The 25,228-nt window shown below is 44.2% G+C and overlaps 1 protein-coding gene and 1 long non-coding RNA gene across 8 annotated transcripts in view; one reads left to right on the forward strand and one right to left on the reverse strand.

Moving 5' to 3' along the window:
• The window catches only part of LOC131505023 (uncharacterized), a 232,039-nt gene extending 214,925 nt beyond the window's left edge, over nt 1-17,114 (reverse strand). For all 5 annotated transcript variants that reach the window (XR_009258243.1, XR_009258244.1, XR_009258242.1 and 2 more), the window contains exon 1: nt 16,831-17,114. This is a non-coding gene — a long non-coding RNA (uncharacterized LOC131505023). The remainder of the gene's footprint in view (nt 1-16,830) is intronic.
• The window catches only part of OSMR (oncostatin M receptor), a 54,272-nt gene continuing 45,165 nt past the window's right edge, over nt 16,122-25,228 (forward strand). Inside the window, exon 1 of one of the 3 annotated variants that reach the window (XM_058718049.1) lies at nt 16,122-16,593. The gene's annotated coding sequence lies outside the window, so the exon portion shown is untranslated. Of the gene's footprint in view, nt 16,594-16,613; nt 16,890-25,228 lie in introns of those variants that run through there. The other 2 variants (XM_058718033.1, XM_058718040.1) reach the window with 2 other exon arrangements.

Below are 25,228 nucleotides of genomic sequence, written 5' to 3' on the forward strand. Positions count from 1 at the left end.
AGTCACAGTACTCTAATATACCACCGAGAGGAGGGGGTGTTTAGGGAGGAGAATGAAAAGATGAAGCTAGAGAGAATTGGGAGAGCCTGGTGTCAGAGAAATTGTGGCAAGACAGTATATGAAGAAGCGAATAGTTGATCACTTAGATTAAATGATACAGAAAACCATGTAGAAATGTAAAGAATCTACTGAATTGGGCAACGACAGTGTCCTTAGAGACACTGGAAAAGATAAGGTAGAAACAATGAGTCCTAAAATAGTCCTCTTTCCAGAACTTCGGTTGGGAAGGGGAGGGGAAGGATGTGGTTACCATCCATGTGTTCTTGTGTAACAGTGAATCATTCCTCACTAAGGGATTAGTAACCTTGGTCTGCCCTGAACTAACTAGAAGGAGTCTTAATTTATCTTTCTTTGCCATTAAAAAAAAAAAAAAAAGAACTTGTCCTCTCCCTGTTCCCTGAATCAGGGATCTTCTTGGGTCTCCCAAGTCTTCTTGTGAGTCAAGAGATGTGACTCTCCAATTCCCTGTGCGTTTTCTCATTGTCAAATTATCACAGCCCACAGCTGTGGGAAAGGACCCTGAAACTGCTGTCAGTGCTAGACCTGTGCTCCACTCGCTCTCTGCCCTCCACAGCCTGCATCTCATTACTTCCTGGCAGGGTCCTTCTCTCTTGCTCGCTTTCTTTGTCCTAAAATTCACATTAATTCCCACATTGTGCCACAGATCTCAGGCCTCAGTCTTCCAAGTCAAACCATTGCCTCATAGCATTTGTACACACAACCAATGACCTCCCGATACCCATCTTCCCATCCTCCCTTTAGAAAAAAAAAAAAAGCAAACAAACAAAAACACTCCACATTCTGCCTGAGCCTAAAAAGACATTAATTTCTTGGCTTCTCACGGAGCTACCAGAAAGGCGATTATGTCTGAACCAAAGGGAGTCTCGCTCCCCCTTCCTTCTGGTGGAGAAAGGTGTTGGCTGGAATGTTCCTGGAAGCCGTGTATTTAGCATGTCTGAGCTTCCCCACCTACCCAGGCCACTCACCTCTAGGCTGTTGGATGAGAAGGAGATAAATTTCGGTTTTAAGTAAACCACAGCAATTTGTTTTAGACTGTACCTGACATAATACAATGGCTCTGAGACACATCGCTCTCCTTGGTGACAATGGCTGTGTGGTCCAGCTGCCACATGATGTGCAGGACTGACTTCACAGTGCCCACTGTGTCTTCCAGTCTGACCTCCACGATTTGTTCTCTGCCTCTTATCAGTCTCCTCTGACTAAAACATAATCTTAAAGATGTGTCTCATCTGTTATGACATTTGGAGATTTGGGGGCAAGAATGAAGAGTACTTGGTAGGATTCTTCTGGAAGCTTCATCCCCTTGGAAACAATATACATATTCCCCATGATCTTCTTGCATTGGTACCATTCAGCTTGTAACAATTGCTTAATAGTAATGCTTGCGTCTCTTACAATGTACGATGTAATATTTGCGTCTCTTACAATATAGGGATTATGATTGTACCTATCTCCCAAAGTGGCTATGATAATAGTTTTAAGGGAATATAGTCAAATTATCCTACTTTTGCATACTTTAGGACAAAATAGGACCATTTGAACCAGTGCTTAAATCTCTCCCTGGATCTTGGAAAAGTCTGTGCCATCAGCTTCACGGTGAACCCCCCTCTGCCTACCTTACAGGGTCATTAGAGGATGATACAACACAGACCCAGGGCCACCAACACATAAGGCACATTTGTGCTTATTACAGAAGAGTGACACCCCCCCCCCCACCCCCACCAGGACTGTTTGGCTTGGTCAGCAGAACAAGGCTCGATTTCAGCCCTCACTCTTCCCCTTGGCTCGGTGCCTTCGGCATTGCGAAAACCGAAGGCTGCTGACACGTTGTGAGGCTGGTGCGTTGCACCAAGGGGTCCAGCCAACTGCGTGGAGTGCGTGGAAATTAAACTCAAGTCCCCTTCTCTCACCAACTGGTGTCTCTCAGCATGCAGGTACATGTGCCTGAGGAGAGGGCATTTCTGGCTTCGCACAAAGGCTCTGTCTGTCTGCCAGGTCCTGCACCCACTTTTTGCTGATGAGCACAGAGATGCCTTAGAGTTGCGGGTGGCCCAGCACATCCCACCCGCTCACGTGGCGATCCTGATCACTGGCACTTAAGAGGCACTCTGCGGTATGGGAGGTGCTCTTCTGGGCCCCCTATTCTTTCCTACCAGAGGAACCTTTTCCGTACTTGCGCCATCTTGTATACTTCACGGCCGTTTAAAATTTGCACATTTTCAAGGAAGCAATTGGAAAGTTGCTCCAGGGAATTGCTTTATCAGTGTGTCCTGTGCTTTAAGGAAGGGGCTACATAAGACCGCACTTTGGGGGATTTTGCCAGTTTCCCGGGCTGTCTGCATGGGCACACTGGTAGGAAGAAATTCTGCACCACCTGGGGAACAGCCAGACTTCATTTATGGTAAAGCTGAGCCAGAGGGCTGTTCCTGGCCAGTATCAGAGCCTGGGGGTGGGGAGTGGGTGGCTAAGCATCGACACCCTGTGATGTCAGACTTGTCTTTCAGTGCCAAGGTGGGAAGGAAGACTCAACATTAATTCCTTAAGGAGCCTGTTCTCTAAAAACCTGGTGGCCACTAGAGGGCTCTTTAGGTTTTCTCTGTCTCTGTCTCTGCGTCTGTCTCTCTCCTCTGAGGCTTGTCCTGCTAGGAGCTGAGAGATTTATTGAGTCGCTTTGGACCTTACCAGGCCTGCTAAGGGATCGAGAAGGATACTTGTATTTTACAGGGTAGGTTACGAAGGTGGACAGCAGGAAGACAGAACCCTTGCTCACCCATCCACTTTATTTCTGCTGAGGGAGTTACCCTGAGGCAAAGGGGCCTTCTTAGAAGCCCAATTTCTCCAAAGTAAACATGCATTAACATTTTTTTTAATGTTTATTTATTTTGGAGAGAGAGAGAGAGAGAGAGAGAGAGAGACAGAGTGTGAGCAGGGGAGGGGCAGAGAAGGAAGGAGACACAGAATCTGAAGCAGGCTCCAAGCTCTGAGCTGTCAGCACAGAGCCTGATATGTGGCTTGAACTCACGAACCGTGAGATCATGATCTGAGCTGAAGTTAGATGCTTAACCAACAAAAATCTTTGAAATATAGGGGCTCCTGGGTGGCTTAGTCGGTCGAGCGTCCGACTTTAGCTCAGGTCATGATCTCACAGCTCATGGGTTCAAGCCCCACGTCAGGATCTCTGCTGATAGCATGCAGCTCAGAGCCTGGAGCCTGCTTTGGATTCTGTCTCCATCTCTCTGCCCCTCCTCTGCTCAAGCTCTGTCTCTCCCTTCTCTCTCAAATATAAATATTTAAAAAAAGAAAACAAATGTTTAAAATAAATTTTTGATAATATAAAGGCTGAGTAACTTAAACTCCTACAAACAGCATGTAAGAATTAACTGTTGACCCATACTCTCATTAACATTGGACATGATCAATCTCATAAAATTTTCCAACACAATGGATTAAAAATACACATAAATGTTCTTGTTAATGAGCATCTGTATTTTGTCTTTTGTCTTTTTTTTCTTAAGTTTATTGATTGATTTTGAGAGATACAGAGAGAGCATGAGCTGGGGAGGGGCAGAGAGAAAGAGAGAGAGAGAGGGAGGGAGACAGAGAATCCCATACGGGCCAGCGCAGAGCCCAACTCAGGGCTCAAACTCAAGAATCCATGAGAACATGACCTGGGCCGAAATCAAGAGTCAGACGCTTAACTGACTGGGACACTCAGGTGTCCCTTTGTCTTATTTCTACCCTCTCAAAAGTCTTTGCCCAATATGGATAATAAAAAATGATATATATTTTTTAATTCACAAAATCTCCCTGTGCAAAGGAAATATGACTTCCATGTAGGCCTTCCCTACTAGAGTATCCAGCCACTTTGGCCTAGCCCTCATTCTCTCGCAAACACACTGTGACTGTCTGCTTACAAGGACAATGTTCACTGTGGGACTGCTCTACTGTGATAGTTTTGTGACTGAGCCTGTCAATATGTGAGCACTGTCTATTTATTTATTAAAAAAATTTTTTTAATGTTTATTTATTTTTGGGAGAGAGAGAGAGAGAGAGAGAGAAGGGGCACGAATTGGGGAGGGGCAGGGAGCGAGGAAGACACAGAATCTGGAGAAGGTTCCAGGCTCCCAGCTGTCAGCAAAGAGCTAGAGGCAGGGCTCAAACTCACCATGAGATCATAACCTGAGCCCAAGTCAGAGGCTTAACTGACAAGCCACCCAGGCGCCCCTAGCACTGTCTGCTTTAGATTAAAACCACCTAAAGGGCAGACCCCGTTTACTTCTTCGCTCTGTTCAGCAACATGTATAGTATGCCATAAGTGTTGCACTTGGCAAGGATAGGTTTCAGACTTGGCTTCTAATACCTGATTCTGACCACAGTTAATATGTAAAACTGGGGATTTGGCTAGGATCTATGCTGGGAGGAAAAAGAAGCAATAAGCAGAGAGCTGCCCTCTGCTGATGAAAAGAAAAAAAAAAGCTTAGTAGCATAACTTCAAATTCATGGTCTGTAGCAATTTATAAAGGAATTTGAAGTGTCAGCTCTGGTTTCAGATGTTCTGAGGATTTCTTCTCCACTTAAAAAAAAAAGCCCTGTTTTTAAGATTATAGATATTTTTTTTCAAAGAAATATATGATTACTGAAGAAAATCAGCAATTTCTTCAAAAGTATAAAAAATTGGGGGCACCTGGGCGGCTTAACCTCAGTCAGTTAAGCTCTGACTCTTGATCTCGGCTCAAGTCATGATCCTGCAGTTTATGAGATGTAGCCCTGTGTCGGGCTCTGCACTGACAGTGTAGAGCCTGCTTGGGATTCTCTCTCTCCCTCTGTCTCTCTGCCCCTCCCCCCATGCACCTGCTTTCTCCCTCTCTCCAAATAAACATTTTAAAAAGTATTAAACAAAGACTTATAACCCTATCATTTTAAAGACAACTACATATAACATATCTTGTACTTCCTTCTTGTCTGTATAAGCATACATACATACATATAAATGTTATGTTTCCCAAATTAGTAAAATAAGATTCTGTATCTTGCTCTTTCCATTGAACATTGACATTTCCTGCCATTAAATACTCTTTGAAACCTGATTTTTAATGGCTGAATATTTCCTTCCAAAGGCATATCATTAATTTATTAACCAAGCTCCTTCTGTGCCCAGACAATGTCTTCATGGCTTCCCGCTACTGCTTTCTCTTCTTGGGCACACAGGATGCTTCCATTTCCCAGCCTCCCTTGCAGCTGGTGGGGACGCAGTGACTGAGAGCCAGCCAAGGGAATATGGGTGAGAGCGGCCCTGACCTTAAAGCCAACCCATGCCATCCTCCCGCCCTCTCTTCTGCTACCGCAGCCACTCTGGCAGCCATGTGTTCAGATGGCACATGGTTATAACACGGAAGCAGCCTCTATCCTACAGGCACCACTTGGAAGAGGGAAGAGCATCGGACTGGCATCAGATAGGACCCAGTGGAAAACAAGCCTGGGTGTGTGCCTGCACACAGCCTAGTGATGCCTGAGGTAAAGATAATGTCAGACCCGCGAGTTCTTTCCAACTTTCCATTGTCATAAGTGGCAACATTTTGCTCCTTGCCAATTATGCTGCTATAATAAGTAAGAAGTGTTAGGATTTCCTCCCTTTTTTTTTTTTAATTTTTTAATATATGAAATTTACTGTCAAATTGGTTTCCATACAACACCCAGTGCTCATCCCAAAAGGTGCCCTCCTCAATACCCATCACCCACCCTGCCCTCCCTCCCACCCCCCATCAACCCTCAGTTTGTTCTCAGTTTTTAAGAGTCTCTTATGCTTTGGCTCTCTCCCACTCTAACCTCTTTTTTTTTTTTTTTTCCTTCCCCTCCCCCATGGGTTTCTGTTACGTTTCTCAGGATCCACATAAGAGTGAAACCATATGGTATCTGTCTTTCTCTGTATGGCTTATTTCACTTAGCATCACACTCTCCAGTTCCATCCACGTTGCTACAAAAAGCCATATTTTTTCCTCCCTTTTAAATAAACAGTTACTATTTCCTTCTTTATATGTTTATATAACTTTACAGTTTTCTACAAAAGACTATTTTTTAATATAATTTATTGTCAAATTGGCTAACATACAGTGTGTGAAGTGTGCTCTTGGGTTTTGGGTAGATTCTGTGGTTCATCGTTTACATACAACAGTCGGTGCTCATCCCAGCCAAGTGCCCTCAATGCCCGTCACCCATTTTCCCGCCCTCCCACTCCCCCATCAACCCTCAGATTGTTCTCTGTATTTAAGTCTCTTATGGTTTGCCTCTCTCCCTCTCTGTAACTTTTTTTTTTTCCCTCCCTTCCCTTCCCCCATAGTCTTCTGTTTGGTTCCAGGCAGTCCGTCTCAGGACAACCTCAACCTCAAGGTTTATCTTCCAGACAACTACAAGCAGAATTGTCTGGAAGGTGAACCTTGAGGTTGAGGTTGTCCCGTGACGGATTGCCTGGAACAAGGGCTCCCTCTTTCCCATGGGAAGCTCTGTGCCAAGACCCAGGCCCCTGTGGGGCTTCTTCCCCCAACTCTACGAGGCCAACATCTAGCTGCCAGGTTCCAGGAGTGGCATTCTCAGGCCGCCGCTACCCAGCCTGCATCTCAACACAGACCGCCTGGAACCTCAGGTCTTCATGATGGGTAAAGCCCGTAGTTGTCACGCTTGGCCCCTAGGCGCACAACCTTCAGATCAGCGTGTTCCATTTTATGGGGGGTGCCATCATAGCATTTTTCATTTTAATGCTTCTTACTAAAGAATATATTTATTGTATATAAAAATTCAAAAGATAGAAAAGGGTAGAGTTAAAACTCTCCCCTCTGCTCCTCAGTCACCCTGTTTTCTTCCCCAGAGGCAATTGATTTGGTTTCTTCTGTGTCCACAGAGAGGTTATAAGTGATTATAACTTGTGTGCAACAACCAAAGTAAGTAACAAATGACGTTCCTTCTCGATCAAGGAAGGCATCTTTTGATTTTTGAAATTATTGCTTTTTATTTTTTTTTTTAATTTTTTTAACGTTTTATTTTTGAGACAGAGAGAGACAGAGCATGAGTGGGGATGGGGCGGAGAGAGAGGGAGACACAGAATCTGAAACAGGCTCCCGGCTCTGAGCGGTCAGCACAGAGCCCGACGCAGGGCTTGAACTCACGGACCGTGAGATCATGACCTGAGCCGAAGTCGGACGCTTAACCAACCAAGCCACCCAGGCGCCCCTGAAATTATTGCTTTTTAAAAGTGAAAACATTCATGACAAAAAGCCAGTCTATACTGGCTTTACATTACACACCACCCCTCATTCTTAGACCTTCTCTCCCAGGAACAACCACAGTTACCAATTTCTCGTAATGCACTCAAAACATTCTTATGTATCTATCCCAGAAACATTAGCAAATTAAATAGACATATGGACATACCAAATACACATTTCTGACTCTCGCTTTTTTCACATAATTATGTGTCTTGGCTGTATGTCCATAGCCGTACATACGGATAATCTTCTTTCTTTTGAAAGGATAAATCGTGAAGTTTTCAGTCTTCTACCGGAAGATCTTCAGGCTGTTCCGAGTTTGCTGCTATTACAAACAACGTCCCTGTTTTCCCTTGTCCCCATTATTCACACAATGTCTTTCTAACGAGTGTTGGGGGGTGTGTGTATTACAATTTTGCAACTACGAACATTTGTAAGCCTAAATTTTCTGTCACGTAGACGACTATTCTTTCTTCCTAAGAACAGGAGAGTTTCAAAAGAAATTGTCTATTATCATTCTTGTTCAGAATGTTTGCACCTTCATCGTAAGCAGCATCTTCCAAAAATTTTGAGGAAGACAAATTCTTATTATTTTTACTACAAGATTTAATAACATTGAATAACATTTCCCTCCCTCTTGGGTGTTTCGGCCTATTCTAGTTCAGCTCGGTTATTTTGCGGTGAATTTCAGTGAATCTTTCTCCTAAAATGCCTCGGGTGTGTGGAAATTATCTGAGCATTATTCCAAAGTGACTAAGCATCCGCTGCTGTTTGGAAATGCACAAAATAATTGCCGCTGTGTTACAATTGGATGAAGATGATGACATCTGAGAAACTGACAAGACTGAATACAGAAGTGAGCGCCTTTGGGGAGCTTTCGTTTCCATCTGAATGAAATGAGTTTAAGCACAATGGAGTCACGAAGATAAAGATATGGCTTACTGTAGCTCCCTCACATAAATTTGTTTTTGGCATTTGAACAAAGTTCAAAAGGAAGGAATACAGGTGAAATAGCAGGTGAAAATACAACTGTGGGAGTGCCACTTTCTGTCATAGCTGATTAACTCCTGTTAAACTGATCCTCCTGCACATAACAGTATAAAGCTCTAGAAAATATATTTTTAGGGGCTCCTGGGTGGCTCAGTCTGTTAAGCATCCAACTTTAGCTCAGGTCATGATCTTGTGGCTCGTGAGTTCGAACCCCGCATCGGGCTCTGTGCTGACAGCTCGGAGCCTGGAGCCTGCTTCAGATTCTGTGTCTCCCTCTCTCTCTGCCCCTCCCCCACTTGCACTCTGTCTGTCTCTCTCTCTCAAAAATAAATAAACCCCTCAAAAATTTTTTTGAAAGAAAATATATTTTTAAAAAACACATTTAAGTGCAGAGGACATTGAAGCGCCTGGGTGGCTTAGTCGGTTAAGTGTCTGACTCTTGATTTCAGCCCAGGCCATGATCTAATGGTTCCTGGGATCGAGCCATTCATCAGGCTGGACTCTGGGCTGGGATTCTCTCTCTCTCTCTCTCTCTCTCTCTCTCTCTCTCTCTGCGCCTCGCCCTGCTCGCGCATTCTCTCTCTCAAAATAAATAAATAAACTTCATAAATGCAGTGGAGAATAATCTACAGCAGAAATATTCAGGGTGGGGAGGAGGGCAGCAACACTTGGGAGGAGGGGAAAGACGCAGTTTCCCCGGTTTTATAACCCTTAGTCTCAGACTGGCCCAAGTCTGTGCAATTGACCCCTCACTGTTAGAAAATACATAATATTTCTGGCTAGAAGAACCAGAGGTCAGAGTTTGGGGCAACCATACCTTTTGGAAAGGAGGGAAATCACAGAAAAGAGAGAGCTAGACAGGAAGAAGCTGTGTTTAAAGCCTACATCATGCATACTGTCTGAGCCGTGCTTATGCAAGGCACACTCAAAACAGCCCAGCTCAGCCCCCAAAAACTGAACTCAGACTAGAGCTACTACTCATGGTAAGTAGCATCAAGTTTGCAGCTTGAGTCTAACCATGTGATTTGTCCATTTAAAAAGAATGGAACATTCTAAAAAGAATGCCATTGGTGGAATATAACAGAATCCAGTCTTCATCACATAATATTTACAATGTCCAGGTTATAATCCAAAATTATTTGACAACCAATAAATAAACAAACATACAAACAAACCAGGAAAATATGATCTGTCCTCATAAGAGAAACAATCAACGCAGATTGATTCCACTATTATCTATATATTAGAATAATCAAGCAATGCTTTAAAAAAGCAGTAATTATATCTATGCTCAATGAGGTAAAGAAAATTATGCCTGTAATGAACTAAAAAATAGGAAGTATCAGTAAGGAAACAAAATATTTTTTAAAAAGAATAAACAAAAATTCTAGCACTGAAATGTACATTTTTTTTTTAAGTTTATTTATTTTGAGAAAGAGAGAGCATGCAAGTGCCAGCAGGGGAGAGGCAGAGAGAGAGAGAGAGGGAGAGAGAGAGAATCCCAAGCAGGCTCCACACCACCAGTGCAGAGCCCAATGTGGGGTCCGAAACCACAAACCGTGAGATCATGACCTGAGCTGAATCAAGAGTCTAATGCTCAACTGACTGAGCCAGCCAGGTGCCCCTGAAATATGCATTTTTTTTTTCAGAGACAGAGAGAAAGAGAGCAGGGAAGGGGCAGAGGGAGACAGAGAGAGAGAGAGAGAGAGAGAGAGAGCAAGAATCCCAAGTAGGCTTCACAGCCAGCGCAGAGCCCAACACAGGTCTCGATCCCACCACCCTGGGATCATGACCCGAGATGAAATCAAGAGTCAGACACTCAACCAACTGAGCCACCCAGGCACCCTGAAATATACATCTTTTCAACAAAATTTACTGCATAGATTTAATAGTGGAATGAGGATGGAAGGAAAGGAGTCAGCAAACTTAAAAATAGCTCAACAGAAATGATCTAGTCTGAAAAATTCAGACGAAAAATATTTAAAACAATTAAAAGAGGGGCACATGGCTGGCTCAGCTGGTCGAGCATGTGACTGACACTTGATCTCAGGGTTGTGAGTCGGAGCCCACGTTGGGCGTGGAGCCTTCTTTAAAAAAATTAATAGAGCCACACGGGCATTTGGGATCATATGAAGAAGCCTCACATATTCATAACTGGAGTCTCAGGAGATGAGAAAGAAAATGAAGCAGAAAAAAACATTTGAAGAAATACTGAAAATTGCTCAAATTTAGTAAAAGACAAGTTTTCAAATTTGAGACACTCAACAAATGCCAGGCAGGATGAATAATGGAAACCGATACATTATATACCCAATGATTTGAATAATTGATGATGCATCAGAAACAGTGAAGGCCAGAAAACCATAGAACAACATCTTTAAATTGTTGGAATAAAGAAGTCGTCAACTCCAAATCCTATATCCAGCAAAAATATCCCTCAAGGATGGAATGAGGTGAAGACATTTCAAAATAAAAGAAAACTTAAGAGAATGGACTCCAATGGACCTGAGCTAAAACAAAAATGCTAAAGGAAGTTCTTCAGGATTAAGAAAATGAGATCAGAGGGAAACTTAAATCTTTGGGATAAGGACTGAAGAATATTGGGAAAGGTAAACACGTGGGTAAACACACAAGACTATTTGTCCTCTTGATTTCTTTAACATATATATCATGTTGCAGGCTTCATTCTGTCAAAGATATAATACAATTTATGACTACAACGTAAAGGGCAGGTGGTGTGGTTAAATGAAGGGAAGTAGTACAATATTATCTCAAGTAGACACTGAGAGTTAAGGGTATATACATTGTGATTCACAGAGAAAACATGAAAAAAATCACGCAAAGAGGAAGAACAAAAAAACAAAGGCAAATAAAATAGAACTAAAAAATATTCGACTAACGTAAAATAAGGCAGAAAATGACAAATACGAGGATAAAAACCAGAGGGAACAAAGTTGAAAACATACAGTAAAATGGCAGGCTAAACCCAATCATATCAATAAATGCCTTAAATGTAAATATGCTAAACACTCTCTATCAAATTGAAACATAGAGACTACCAGAATGAATTTTTTTTCAAAAGTCCCAACTACACACTGTCTGTAAGAGATGCGGTTCAAAATATAAATGTGACTATAGACTTATTTTGGATTAAGGTTGGCAAACAGTTTTCGAAAGTCCTAAAAATCCCCATCAAATTCTCTCTAAGCACTCCTGCCATCATATTAGTGTTCTATCCTTAATGGCTGCTCTCATATTTCTCATAAACACAAGCTAAGAGAATAAAAGCAGATATCGAAACAAACACATATTCAACATTCTCCCTAAAGCCCATGGGAAAAAAAGAAAAGTTCTCCCATTGTCTGACTGCTGATGATTTCTAGAACACAGTGTGAACACGTTATAATATCCAGGAGAGGGTAGATTGTGTGAAATTGGTCAATTAATCCATCCATCAATCTTCAAGTAATATGTAGTTCAAACAAAAAAACTCCTTTAGAACTCTTAAGGATAACGTTATCCCTCACTGAAATTCACTTAGCAGATATTGAAAGGAAAGCAATTCATAATTAGGAATTCATTATAAGGAATCCCTTTATAATCCCCTGAATTATAAACTGTGAAAGTTGCATGTGGTTCTTGAACACTCAACACCTTGCTTCATCATTGCTGGCTCTATTTTATGTATATAAAGTTGGAAGTGATAGCTGTCCCTTAACTAATCAAACTTTATGACATATTGTAGATTAAAAATTTTTTTCTGGAGGCCTATTCGGTTTTTCACGGGAATACATTTACAAAAGAACACTTTAATTTCCACTGGGTTTCCTTAGAAGTGATTTTGGCATCATCCACAATCATGTCTTAAGCAGCATCAAGACAGCAGCATACTTTCAGACCTAAAAGTGAATCTTTTGGGGTGCCTAGGTGGCTCAGTCAGTTAGGCATCAGACTTGATTTCTGCTCAGGTCATGATCTCACGGTTTGTGCGTTGGAGGCCCGCAATGGGCTCTGTGCTGACAGCGTGAAGCCTGCTTATGCTCCCCTTCTCTCACTCTCTAATCCTTCCCTGCTCATGCTTACGTTCTTTCTCAAAATAAATAAACATTAAAAAAATTTTAAGTGTATCTTTAAAATATCAAATGTGACATATTGCCCCCCAAATAGAGAATTCTTGTCCGTGAGGGCAATTACAAATTGGCATCTACTGCTTACCGGATGAAGCTACTTTCTTCAGAAAATTCCCAGCTCTTTCCAACTCCATTAGTTTGGCTACCAAACACTGCCAAGCATGTAATTTTAGATATTTATAGCAGTTGAACAACAGCATCATGATTATATTTCACAACTGACATAGCTGATTTCATATATCTATACCCATATTGGTGTCTATATAGTGTTCCTGACAGTTATGGGACTATTTTTCCTTTGAGAAGTTGGATAGAGTAGGGATACATCCCACTTGTGCCTCTCCAATGATGGTTACACAGGTGAGACCTTCTGGTGGAGGAAGGATGATGAGGGAGGACAGATCAAAGGTCATTCACAGGTCTTTCAATGTAGTATCTAAATTAAAGGTTGGGCTGTTCCCTCAGTATAAGAGAATCACATGGGGAAAAATCAAGAGTTTAACTTGGACAAATTGATTTTGACATACGAATAAGATGGCCTGGAATTCAGATGAAATTACTGCAACAGGAAGAAAGATCCAGGGTCCTCGATGCACAAGTGATCACTGAATTCAGGAGCACAGATGCGTTCATTTGGGATGTCAAGGATGGAGCCCCGGACACAAGAAGCCCGAGAAAGTGACGGGGAAGAAAGTCTGGGAAAGGAGGGGGGTGGAGTGTATTGTGCTACTGAAATCAGAAGGAAGAGGGAACAGCAGAGTCAAATGGAGCCCAATAAATACGTATTTTCCCAACCAAATCTTGTCAACACTCAACAGGGAAGGGTATTTCAGCCCTTGGCTCAATATGCCCTTGGTATTTTTTTAATCTTTTCTCATTTCAGCTGTGTTTAGGCCAACTTTCCAAACTAACCTTTGGGATATGTATGTCATGCATACTTATGTATCAGTTTCTAGGGCAGCTATAACAAATGACCACAAATTTAGTGGCTTAGAACAACTCGTTCTCTCCCAGTTCTAGAGCCCAGACGTCTGAAATCAAGGTGCTGGCAGGGTGAGTTCCCTCTTAGGGGCTCAGAGCGAGAATGTGTTGTGTACCTTTGTCCTATCTTCTGCCGTGGCCAGCAAGTCTTGGCACTCTTTGGCCTGTGGCAAGATAACTCCAGTCTCTGTGTCAGTACTCACATGGTGTTCTTTCTGGCTGTCTGTGTCCAAATTTCCCTCTTCCCATAAGAACAGCAGTCATTGGATTAATAGGACCTCATCTTAACTTGATTTAATCTACAAAAATATTTCCACATAGGGTCATATTCTGAGGTTCTGGCTCGACATGAATTTTTGGAGGACACTATTCAACCTAATACATCATCCTAAGGGTACGATCACAAATTTACAGGTGCTATAGCAACGAGACTCTAGAAAGGGATAAATTTAAGATATCAGAATGGTACTCAAAATAAATGAATTATATGTGGGCACCTGTAAGAGGAAGTCAAAGAGAAGACGTGACGTCCGGTTGACCCATGAACTGGACCTAGGGAAGCAGAGGCTCCTATCCCCTTCTCTGTCCTTGAAATGTATGTTCTGCCCACAGTGAGGCCACTTCAAGGACACTGCCTTAAGAGAGCAATGTGTTACTGAGATCATCTGGCCTCTACACTGACTGAACCCAGGCAAGGCTTCTAACTCTTAAGATTCTGGCTGACGGGTGTGGAGACCTACTCGTCTTGTAGCCGCCCAAGACAAGCCTAGTGCGTGAGCCCCTTTGCTTATAAAATCTGCTACCTACCAACCTGGAATAGTCTTCCTCTTTCTTTGGTCTTTCCTTGCCCTCCCCTAATGGGGCCCTGCTTTGAAATTCACAGGCACTCCCAAGCATGGAACCAACAGCCTGGAATTTTTTGCAACTTGGTTTCCTTCCTTTGTAATAGGAGCTCAAAGTAAGATAAGGCTCACTTTGCAGAAATGTTCACACAGTATTTTTTTAAGTTGGCATCTCATCTGCTCCTAAGAGATTGTGAATAGTTTCTATAAAGAAGAAATTAACTTTTTTTTTTTTTTCCTCACACACTTAAATATAGAATCAGAAAGCTTTTCCAGCCCTTTGGGATCTGGATTGGTAGTTTCCAGAGCCATGCAGATGGCAAAACTAATGGACTCAGAAGTACTGAGGTGTGGCAAAGGACCGTATGTTTATTTAGACAAAAGTACCTTCTCTTCATTATCATCAAATATTTACTATGTACCATGGTCTTTGTGGCCCTATTAGGCAGTAAATGTATTTGGGCCTAAAACAAAATTCTTTCCCTGGGGTGCCACTGGGGAGGAGTAAAAACTGAGCACAAACACAGAAGTAACATTTAGGCTGATTCCGACAATATTTTGAGCCACCCAATCAAGAAGTGATTCTAAGATAAGATATGATTCATGCGCAATCCTTCTTAATCATTCTTGGGTTTCTTCCCCTCCTACAGTCCTTGGCAATCATGACACTTCCCAGGGTCCCTAAAACCGACCAGAACGGGCCTAGCAAGGCCCCACGAATAATCCTGCAAACTGTCAGTCATCCAGGTGAGTCCTCCAGACCCCAGAGCCTCACTGCTCTCTTCTCTGGGTCCTAGCTGGTCACAGAAGCAGCATGTGGATCCCAGACCCTCTTGGGAGCTTCCCAGGTGAAATCTGAAACCGGCCAGTACTTGGAGGGCAGGGAGAGACCTATGAGAGACACTGGCCACTCAAGTTGGTAGATGCTATCTTTTTTTTTTTTTTTTTTTTTTTTTTTTAAGTAGGGTCCAGTGTGGATCCCAACTGGTGGGGCTTGAACTCACAACCCTGAGATCAAGACCTGAGCTGAGCTGAAGAGTCAGATGCTTGACTGAGCCACCAAAGCGACCCTGTAGTTAGGTACAGTTCTAACAAGCAAAGGGAATTTATATAGGAGACTTGAGTGGTAACAAGATGAGCGGATCCCTGCACCCCTCTGCCAAACCTTAAAAGTTTATGCAGAGATCTTAACTAGGTTTAGTCACGTGTACCCTGCAGGTGTTCTCAACACTATGTCACTATCTCAAGGTTATGTCCATGGAGCATCCCCTAAGAGCCCAAAAGGCAAGCAGAACCCACTTTCCAAGGACAGGGGAAGGGACGAGAAGCACAGATTGCCCAAGCGCAGCTCAAGGGTCAACTGGAGGTCCTGTCTCTTCCCTCCCCAACAGGGCAGTGTTAGGATGATCTTCGCAACAGCTCCAAAGACCATAGGGGCTCTCAAGACCATAGGGGCTCTCCACAGTCCATCATAAAGAGAGGCCCCATAGGTATTTCAAAGGCCCAGTATTTGAAATGTGAATTTCAAAGACTCGATGGCATTTTTAAGAGGAAAAGCAAGTTGTAGCAGACACAGCTTTCTGTGACACAAAAGCTTCAGGACTGTTGCTACAAATGAAACTCGGCGCGTTTCAAGACCCGGACCAGAGCCAGGGTCCTAGAACTAACTGTCCAAACACCTTTTCGTCGCTCTGACCGCCTAACGGAAACATAGCCCGAAGTTTGGCTGAAGCACTCGTCTTCTGCCCAAAGATTTTCTGCCGGGGAGCCCAGGGTTCCGCCCCCTCGCTTGGGATAACAAGTGGCCTCGCGCGGTCACACCAGGTCCTGGGGCCCTCGGCAGGCCTCGGCGTCCCGCCGCTGCGGGGCCCGCCGGCCAGGGCAGGAGTGGCGGGCGCGCGACGCCTCCCGCGGAGCCGTGGGTTCCCCTGTTCCTTCCAGGCCTCTCCCACTTCCTTTCCCACCGCTCCCCGCCCGCCGAGGCCCGGGGCCGCACCTCCGCGGGGTCCCGGCCGCCTCCCGCAGGGTCCCGGCCGCTTCCCCCGCCCCCCCCCCCCCCGGGACCAAAAGGGGGAGAATTCCTGTGGGTCCCAGGAGTGCCAAGAGTGCGCAGCAGGACGGGAAATTGCAAAAGTCCTCAGCCCTCTGCCCTCCCCCGCGGCTTTCCCGTAACTCCCGCCCCTCGGCTCTCGCCCCGCAGCTGATTCATAGCCCCGGCGCGGGGCCGCCCCTGCACGTCCACACCGGCGTCCGCACCCGCGGCCCCGCGCCGCCCAGGACCCGGCCTGGAGCCGTCCGCCCGCCCGCGGGGTGAGTACCCCCGCCGCCCTGCCACCCCGCCGCCCGCTCGCTCTCCTCCGCGCCCCGCGGCAGCCTTCCCCGCGCCCCGCCAGCCCTGCCCGCGAGCGGACCCGGCGTGGCGTCCGGAAGGATCGGACGGCTTTGCAAGCCCCTTCCCGGGGTCTGCCCGCCTGGACGCGGCCCGGCGCACGGCCGCCTGCCTGACCCGCCCCGCGCCGCCTCCGCCCGGCGTTTGCTTTGGCTCACCGTTCGACCCGCTCCGAGCCGGTGCTTTGAGGGCTCCCCGCCTCTGGCCCGCCTGTCTGGTGCGTAACTTGTAAAGAGTAATTCTTTCCAGAGCGCACAATGCTGGGTCCGTCGCGGCGTTTCCTTCCCTGCTTGGAAGTTCACAGTCCCGTCGCTTCTTTCTCAGTAGTCGGGAATGTGTGTTGAATTAAAATTCCCACTTAATCCACCTGTGCTTCTCTCCCAACACATCACCACGGAAGTTAATTGTATTCCCCAACACCCCCCCCCCCCCCCGCCAAAGTTCCCTCCACTCGGAGTTGTCGGTGGTGTCCCTCCTGCTGGCCTCTGTTTACACCTGGAAGTGGGCGGCGCTCACCCCGGTGTGCAGCGAGGACATCCCGGGGGTGCGGGAGCGCGGGACAGACACCTATCCTCCTCCACTCGAATGGAGGGGGCGCGGAGCTGGCCGGTTGAGCGGCGGGAAACTTGCAAACGCAAACGTCCCCCCCCTCCCCACCCCGCATGGAGGGGTTCAGTAACTTGTCCAAGACCGAAAAACTGGTTGCGGTGACTCCGAAATCCCGTAGCCCAGGGCTTTGGCCCTGACACCATGAGTCCTTTCTTGATGGTCCTTGGCCTGTCTTTCATCAGCCCAGCCATGCACGCATGCATCCTGCCTGCCTGCCTGTGGTGAGAGGCGCGCCACTGAGTGCCACTGAGGTGCCACTGAGAAAGGCCACTTGGTAACCGACAGGCTCCAAGACTCTTTGTGACCGAGCTTATGCTCCAACTCCAGAGGAGTAAAAGCGGGGGTCCATGTAGAGGATCCCATAGAAATAAAGATGGAATATTTGATTTGAACAGGAAGGAAAGAAGCTTTGGGTGTTATGCCCAAGTCTAAAGCTGACATTGGGACTGGGGTGAAGTTAATCATCGCCTCAGCCTCAGTTTCCTCCTCTGCAAAATAATAATGGTTCATACGATGGACCAGGCACTGTTCTGAGTACTTTACATATGCCAGCTCATTTAAGCTTTGCCAGTGAGGGAGGGAATAGCTCTGTCATTCTCGTTTTATCAGTGAGGAAACCAAGGCCCAGAGAAGTTCTGTAACTTGTCTGTGGTCACACAGCTAACAGGTGAGAGTCAGGAATTGGCTTGGAGTCTCCTTATAACCACTATGCTGTGCCTCAAACTCTAGGACTCTTATTGGAGTGGTTCTGGGGGTGGTGCTTCATTACTGTCCTACTTTGTCTCCCTCCTGGGCTGCTTTAAAATGCACCCTGGAGGCTGAAGGGCCCCAATCCTTGGAGCTTATTAAAAGCACTGGACTCCAACTTCAGCTGCCTGTTTAGAATCTTCAGGTTGTGCTCAATTCGTATCTGCCCTGGTAGCATTCAGTACTGTTAGAAGCTAATAATGCCGGGGAGCTCACCACCTAATATTTCGTTGCCAGACAAAGTTAATTCTCAGCTGTAACTTGCCTCCTTGTGACTTACATCTTGGTCCTGCTTCTGCCTCATGTTGTCCCAGCAAATATGTCTGAGCCTTTTGTATCAAAGGTCACCTTGACAGTGTCCCACTCAGGCCACATTGGGGAAAGTATTTACGCACTGGTCTCTCCGTCTACCCCTTTCTTTAACCTGAAGGGCCAGGAACACCTACAGAGATGCACATGTAGGTGTGCCAGAGTCTCTGATGATTCTTACAGCGCTTTTGTCTTAGAAAAGGAACCGAGTCAGGAAAACTATGGCTTTGAAAGAGAAATCAGTGGTAATATCCTTCCACAAGAGGAAGGAGTATGTTTTCCTGTGGGAACTGGGCTGGGCACTGTTGGCTCGGGTAGAAGGAAATCTTCCTGAGTGTCATCTTGCTCAATTACAGGAACAGGGAGACTTGGCCCTCTTTTCCCTGGAAAAGGAAGTCCTCCTTGATTTAAAAAAAAAGTAAAATGGGGAAAAAATCAAACAAATAGAGTATTGTGAGAAATATCCTTCCCTCCAAGCAGGCTTCTTTGTAGCTGCATAAAGTGAGTTTCTTTCCCAACAGCTGTGTTATTGGATTCACAGCCTTCCTTCCCTTCTCACTTTAGTTCTGCAGTTGGCCCTTGAACAGCGCGGGCAGTAGGGGTGCCTAAAAATCCACATAGAACTTTTGTGTCCCCCAAAACTTAACTGCCGATAGCCTACTGTTGACCAGATAACACAAACAGTTGATTAACACATTGTGCACGTTATATATACTATGTTTTTACAATGAAGTAGGTTAGAGAAAGGGAGATGTTCTTAAGAATATCATAAGGAAGTGAAACTACATTTACAGTTCTGTACTGTATTTATTGAAAAAAAATCTGTGTGTATGTGGACCCATGCAGTTTAAACTGGCATTGTTCAAGCATCAACTGTACTGGCTTTTCAACATTTATATATTCCAGGTTGTCCGAATTTCATTTTTATGTTTTAAAAGCAATTCAAGTAATAACTGACTATGTTCTTATTCAAAAAAATAGAGAAGTGTAGGGGCGCCTGGGTGGCTCAGTCGGTTAAGCATCTGACTTCAGCTCAGGTCATGATCTTGTGGTTCTTGGGTTCGAGCCCCGTGTCCAGCTCTGTGCTGACAGCTGGGAGCCTGGAGCCTGCTTCGGATTCTGTGTCTCCCTCTCTCTCTGCCCCTCCTCCACTCATGCTCGGTCTCTCTTCCTCTCAAAAATAAATAGGGGCGCCTGGATGGCGCAGTCGGTTAAGCGTCCGACTTCAGCTCAGGTCACAATCTCGCGGTCCGCGAGTTCGAGCCCCGCGTCGGGCTCTGGGCTGATGGCTCGGAGCCTGGAGCCTGCTTCCGATTCTGTGTCTCCTTCTCTCTCTGCCCCTCCCCCCTTCATGCTCTGTCTCTCTCTGTCTCAAAAATAAATAAAAACGTTAAAAAAAATTTAAAAAAAAACATTAAAAGTTAAAATTAAAAAAAAATAGAGAAGTATATGGAATGAAATGTGGAACTACCATGATCACTCTTACTCTCAGAAGAGGGATGGTGACATTTGGTAAATACCATTCCATGATTTTGTTTTTTTTTCTGTACATTTGCATAATATGTACACATACATACGTCTTAATGTATGTAAATGAGATCTTACTATATATTGTGTAGCTTACTTTTTCATTATCCAGGTCGTAGGGATCTTTCCATGTCAGTACAAACCTTTTGTTAAAGACTACATGTTATTCTAAATTAGAAACATAATTTATCCATTTTTTCCCTTCTTGATGGATATTTGGATGATTTCAAATTATTCAACATTAGCAGCAGTACTTTAGGAAAGACTGCACTCATCTTTGTGTGTAAACCTGAATATTTCTGTGAAATAGAGTTCTAGGATCCAAGGGTTTGTCCATTTTTTCACTTGATACAATTCTTTAAGTCATAGCACTGCCTCCCACCCCAGGTACTGATTTAAATTCAGTGCATGAGAATCTGCTTCCCTCATCCTTCCTAACATCAGCCATTATCTTTTTTTTTCCATTTAAATTTGCGAATCTGGTAAATGAATGAATGTGGCATTTTAATTTGTATTTTGCTTATTATTACTGCAATTTAATTTCTCTTAATATTTATGGTCATGTGTGTCTTCTGTTCATGTCCTTTGCTCATTTTTCTTCTATTTTTTTAAATGTTTATTTTTTTGAGAGAGAGAGACAGAGCATGAGCATGGGAGAGGCAGAGAGAAAGGGAGACACAGAATCCGAAGCAGGCTCTAGGCTCTGGGCTGTCAGCACAGAACCCGACATGGGGCTCAAACTCACAAACCGTGAGATCATGACCTGAGCCAAACTCAGATGCTTAACTGACTGAGCCACCCAGGCACCCCTCTCATTTTTCTATTGAGTTGCTTTTTCCTATTCCTATGAATCTCAGAAGCTCTATACCTATTCAGGATCTTAACCCTTTGTCTGTTGTAAATTATTTCAATATTTCTTCTAGTGTGATTCTCTCCCCACCCCCCAATTTTTTGGTCGTAAAATACATAATATAAAATTTACCATTTTAATCATTTTTAAGTGTACAGGTCAGTGTTACTAAGTACACCCTTATTGTTGTGCACCCATTGGCACTGTTCATCTTTGGAATTCTTTCCACCTTGCAAAACTGACACTCTATGCCCATTAAACAGTAACTCCCACTTCTCCCGACCCCAGCCCCCTGTAAGCAGCATTCTACTTTCTGTCCCTATGAATTCGACTACTCCAGGTACCTCACAGGGATTGGAGGAATCGTATAGCATTTGCCTTTTCGTGACTGACTTAATTCACTTAGCAAAATGTCCCCAAGACATCCATGTTGTAGCAAGTAACAGATTTTTTTTTTCCTTTTTAAGAATAGATAATATTCCGTTGTATGCATACACTGCTTTTATTTATCCATTCATAATGCTTTCGTTTTTAACTATCTTTTGCTACACAGAAGTTTTTTTAAATTTTTTTTCTTAACATTTATTTATTTTTTGAGAGACAGAGACACAGCATGAGCAGGGGAGGTGCAGAGAGAGGGGGAGACACAGAATTGGAAGCAGGCTCCAGGCTCTGAGCTGTCAGCACAGAGCCCGATGTGGGGCTCGAACTCACGAACCGTGAGATCATGACCCTGAGCCGAAGCCGGTCGCTTAACTGACTGAGCCACCCGGGTGCCCCTACACAGAAGTTTTAAATATTGGTGCAGCTGATTTGTGATTTTTGTGCTTCAGCTGGCTTCAGAAGATCTTTTTCACCTAAAAATTATTTTTCAAATTATCTTATTTTCTTTTAACGTTCCCATTATTTTGACATTCACATTTAGCTCTTTAAAATATCAGATTAAAAAAAAAATTTTTAACATTTATTTATTTTTGAGACAGAGAGAGACAGAGCATGAACAGGGGAGGGGCAGAGAGAGAGGGAGACACAGAATCCGAAACAGGCTCCAAGCTGTCAGCACAGAGCCTGACGCGGGGCCCGAACCCACGAACTGTGAGATCATGACCTGAGCTGAAGTCGGACGCTTAACCGACCGAGCCACCCAGGCACCCCTAAAATATCAGATTTTTGCATGAATTGAAAGGTAAGGATGGAGCTTAATTACTTTCTAATGTTTTAGGCAATTCACCTTACACCATTTATTTAAGTATCTGTTTCCAACTCATGTGAAATTCTGTCTTTATAGTAAAATAAATTCCTATTCATTTAAGAGTCTCTTCCAGGGGCGCCTGGGTGGCTCCGTCGGTTAAGCGTCCGACTTCAGCTCCGGTCACGATCTCGCGGTCCGTGAGTTCGAGCCCCGCATCGGGCTCTGGGCTGATGGCTCAGAGCCTGGAGCTTGCTTCCGATTCTGTGTCTCCCTCTCTCTCTGCCCCTCCCCCATTCATGCTCTGTCTCTCTCTGTCCCAAAAAAATAAATAAACGTTAAAAAAAAAAAAAAAAATTAAAAAAAAAAAAAAAAAAAAAAAAAAAAAAAAGAGTCTCTTCCAGGACTCTATTCTGTTTTATTGATCTTTTTTGTTTCTTCTTATGCCAGCACCACCACCCTGTGCTAAATGCTCCAGCTTTTTATATTTTTATATCTAGTTGTTAGTATTAGTCTTTTTTTCGAAAAAAAAATTCTTCTAAAAATGATTCTTGTCATTTTCTCTTAAAAAAAATTTTTTTTAATGTTTATTTATTTTTGAGGGAGAATGTCAGAGCATGAGCAGGGGAGGGGCAGAGAGAGAGGGAGACACAGAATCTGAAGCAGGTTCCAGGCTCTGAGCTGTCAGCACAGAGCCCAACACGGGGCTCGATGCAGGGCTCGAACCCACAAGCTGTGAGATCATGACCTGAGCCGAAGTCGGACGCTTAACCAACTGAGCCACCCAGGGACCCCATGTCATTTTCTCTTTTGTGTAAACTTTACAAATAGCTTGCCAAGCTAAAAAAAAAAGATCCTGTTGGAATTTCTCTTTGGATTTTCTTGGGTTTCTAAGGGTTTATAATTGTTAGTAATTCTTTATGCCTTAATGTCCATTCTGGTCTGAGCTCCAACTCTGGAGGAAGCAGTGTGTTTGGAAAAGCACTGTGATCTGGGGACTGACTCACCTGGACTTCCAAGTTCTGGAAGAACAATGTCGCCCTGTGTCAAAGTTAACTTTTAACCTTCTGAGCTTTTGTTTCCTCACCTGTGTAAGTGGATGATAACTGAATTTCTTTCATAAGACTCTTGTGAAGATTCAGTTAATAAACTCATGCAGATCACATAGCACAGCACCTGGCAGGGAGCTGGGGTCCACTTCATGCTGGCTAGGATCATTTTCACATTTACTTTCATATCCTAGTATGGCCTCTGCAGTGCACCTCATCGTAGAAGGAACCAGTAAATGTTTCCGTATCCTGGGAGACAAAAATATGTAACAGCTATTGAATATGGTAGTATTTCTCCAACTTGGGTGTGCATGTGACATCCGCTAGGGGTTCTTTTTTAAATACAAATTTTTATTTGATAGCTCTAATGTGTTATTAGATTAGGCTGATTTTACATTGCTAGTCTCTTCAGTGATGTCAGTGCTACGGGTCTTCATCCACGCTTTGAGTATATAATCTTTCACTGGTATTTAAAATCATACTGCTGGTGATAGTATTTCCTCTTGGATTAAATGTGGTTGACAGGACTTGTAAATTGCTTTCTTTTAATATTATATGCTAGAGAACTTGCACGTAAGAGAACTTGAACTAAATTACTGTTGTGTGTTTCTTCCCTCCCTCCCTCCCTTCCTTCCTTTCTTCTTCTTTTTTTTAAGGACGGAGGGTTAATAGGGCACTAAATATAATACGAAGTTCTAGTCTTAGATCTGAAACCACTGAGGCAATCAACTCTCTGGATCATTTAAAACCGTTGTCTTAAGATGAAGATAGCCACATAAAATACATCCAGTCTGAGTATGAAATCTAAAGTCAACTAAAAAGCCATAATTTCAAGTGTCTTACCAAATAGAAAAATGTAAGATGTAAGTAACACTTGGAAAAATGTAAGATAAAAAGAACCCTTGGAAAACATGGAATTAGCTCCTACTGTGTGAGAACAGTAGATGTTGTACGTCAACAGAAGCTATGCTGTCATGTGAGTAAACTTTTCATATGTCATGTGATCTCTTGGTCACCTCTTTCTGTTCTCCATCTGTCCAATGGGGGGCTTTGAGCAAGGTCACTTCACATTCCTTAGTATGCTGGTCTGTCAGAAGGGAATGGCAGTATGTTTTTCTACCCAGGACATTGATTACTTTCTGTAATTGAAAATGCATTTTTAAAGCCCCTATATTCTCTCAGGACCTGAGAGATCACGTTTTTGTACAGAAACACACGACACGCTTGTAGGCTGATCCAGTACTTAAAAAATACCAATCTTTTTTGGGGCCCCTGGGTGGCTCAGTCAGTTAAGCATATGACTGTTGGCTTGGGTCATGATCTCACAGTTCTTGGGATTAAGCCCCTTGTTGGGCTCTGCGCTAACAGCACAGAACCTGCTTGGGATTCTCTTTCTCCATCTCTCTCTGCCCCACCCCTGCTCGTACTCTCTTTCTCTCCTTGTCTCTCTCTCAAGATAAATAAACTTAAAAACAACAACAACAGCCACCACCTTTTTTTAGGTCTATTTGACAAGTATGGTTTGGATTTGAATCAAAAACTATTGTCAACTGGTTTAACCCTGTTAGGATATATGGTTCAAATCTGAAAGTAATGGAATTGCCACTACTTGCATATGTAAATATGTGTAAAACGCGCACATGTTGTAAAGAATGCTTTATGTTGCAGAATTACATAACTTGAGAGATTTGACCATAATTTCCATCCTGCTCACCTCCTTTACTCCATCCCAGCTCTAAATCTGTAAGTGTTACTAGTTGGGTGTGTCTTCGGGGGCCAGTTTGGATCCTTGAAGTAGAAGACAGCAAGGCAGAAATGGATGTGCAAGAGATTTGGAGGAAATGCCCTGGTGAGGGATAAAGGGACAAGGGAGCGGGAAGAGGCAGAGAAAGCCTGCAAATCCCATGCAAGGTGACAGGGAAGAAGGAAGATTGAGAGGGAAGGGCTTACACCTACAATGCAGTTCTGAGAATGTTTTGCCCAGGCCAGTGGGGAGACGTAGATCAAATGTTGCCTATTGGAGGAGTCCCCTGTTGAGCAGAAAAAGTTTGGCCCGATCATCTGCTGGGAGCAGCCTGTGGGGACTGTGGGCTGGGGTTTGAATGTGCAGTGGATGGAAAGGGGCAGCAGTGGAGGCTGTCAGTCAGCTACGGTCCTGAGGCAGAGCCTTCTAAAGGGAGCACAGAGGGGCGCCTGGGTGGCGCAGTTGGTTAAGCGTCCGACTTCAGCTCAGGTCATGATCTCGCGGTCCGTGAGTTCGAGCCCCGTGTCAGGCT

The sequence above is a fragment of the Neofelis nebulosa genome, chromosome 1 (assembly GCF_028018385.1).
Source record: "Neofelis nebulosa isolate mNeoNeb1 chromosome 1, mNeoNeb1.pri, whole genome shotgun sequence".
Taxonomy (NCBI): Eukaryota; Metazoa; Chordata; class Mammalia; order Carnivora; family Felidae; genus Neofelis; species Neofelis nebulosa.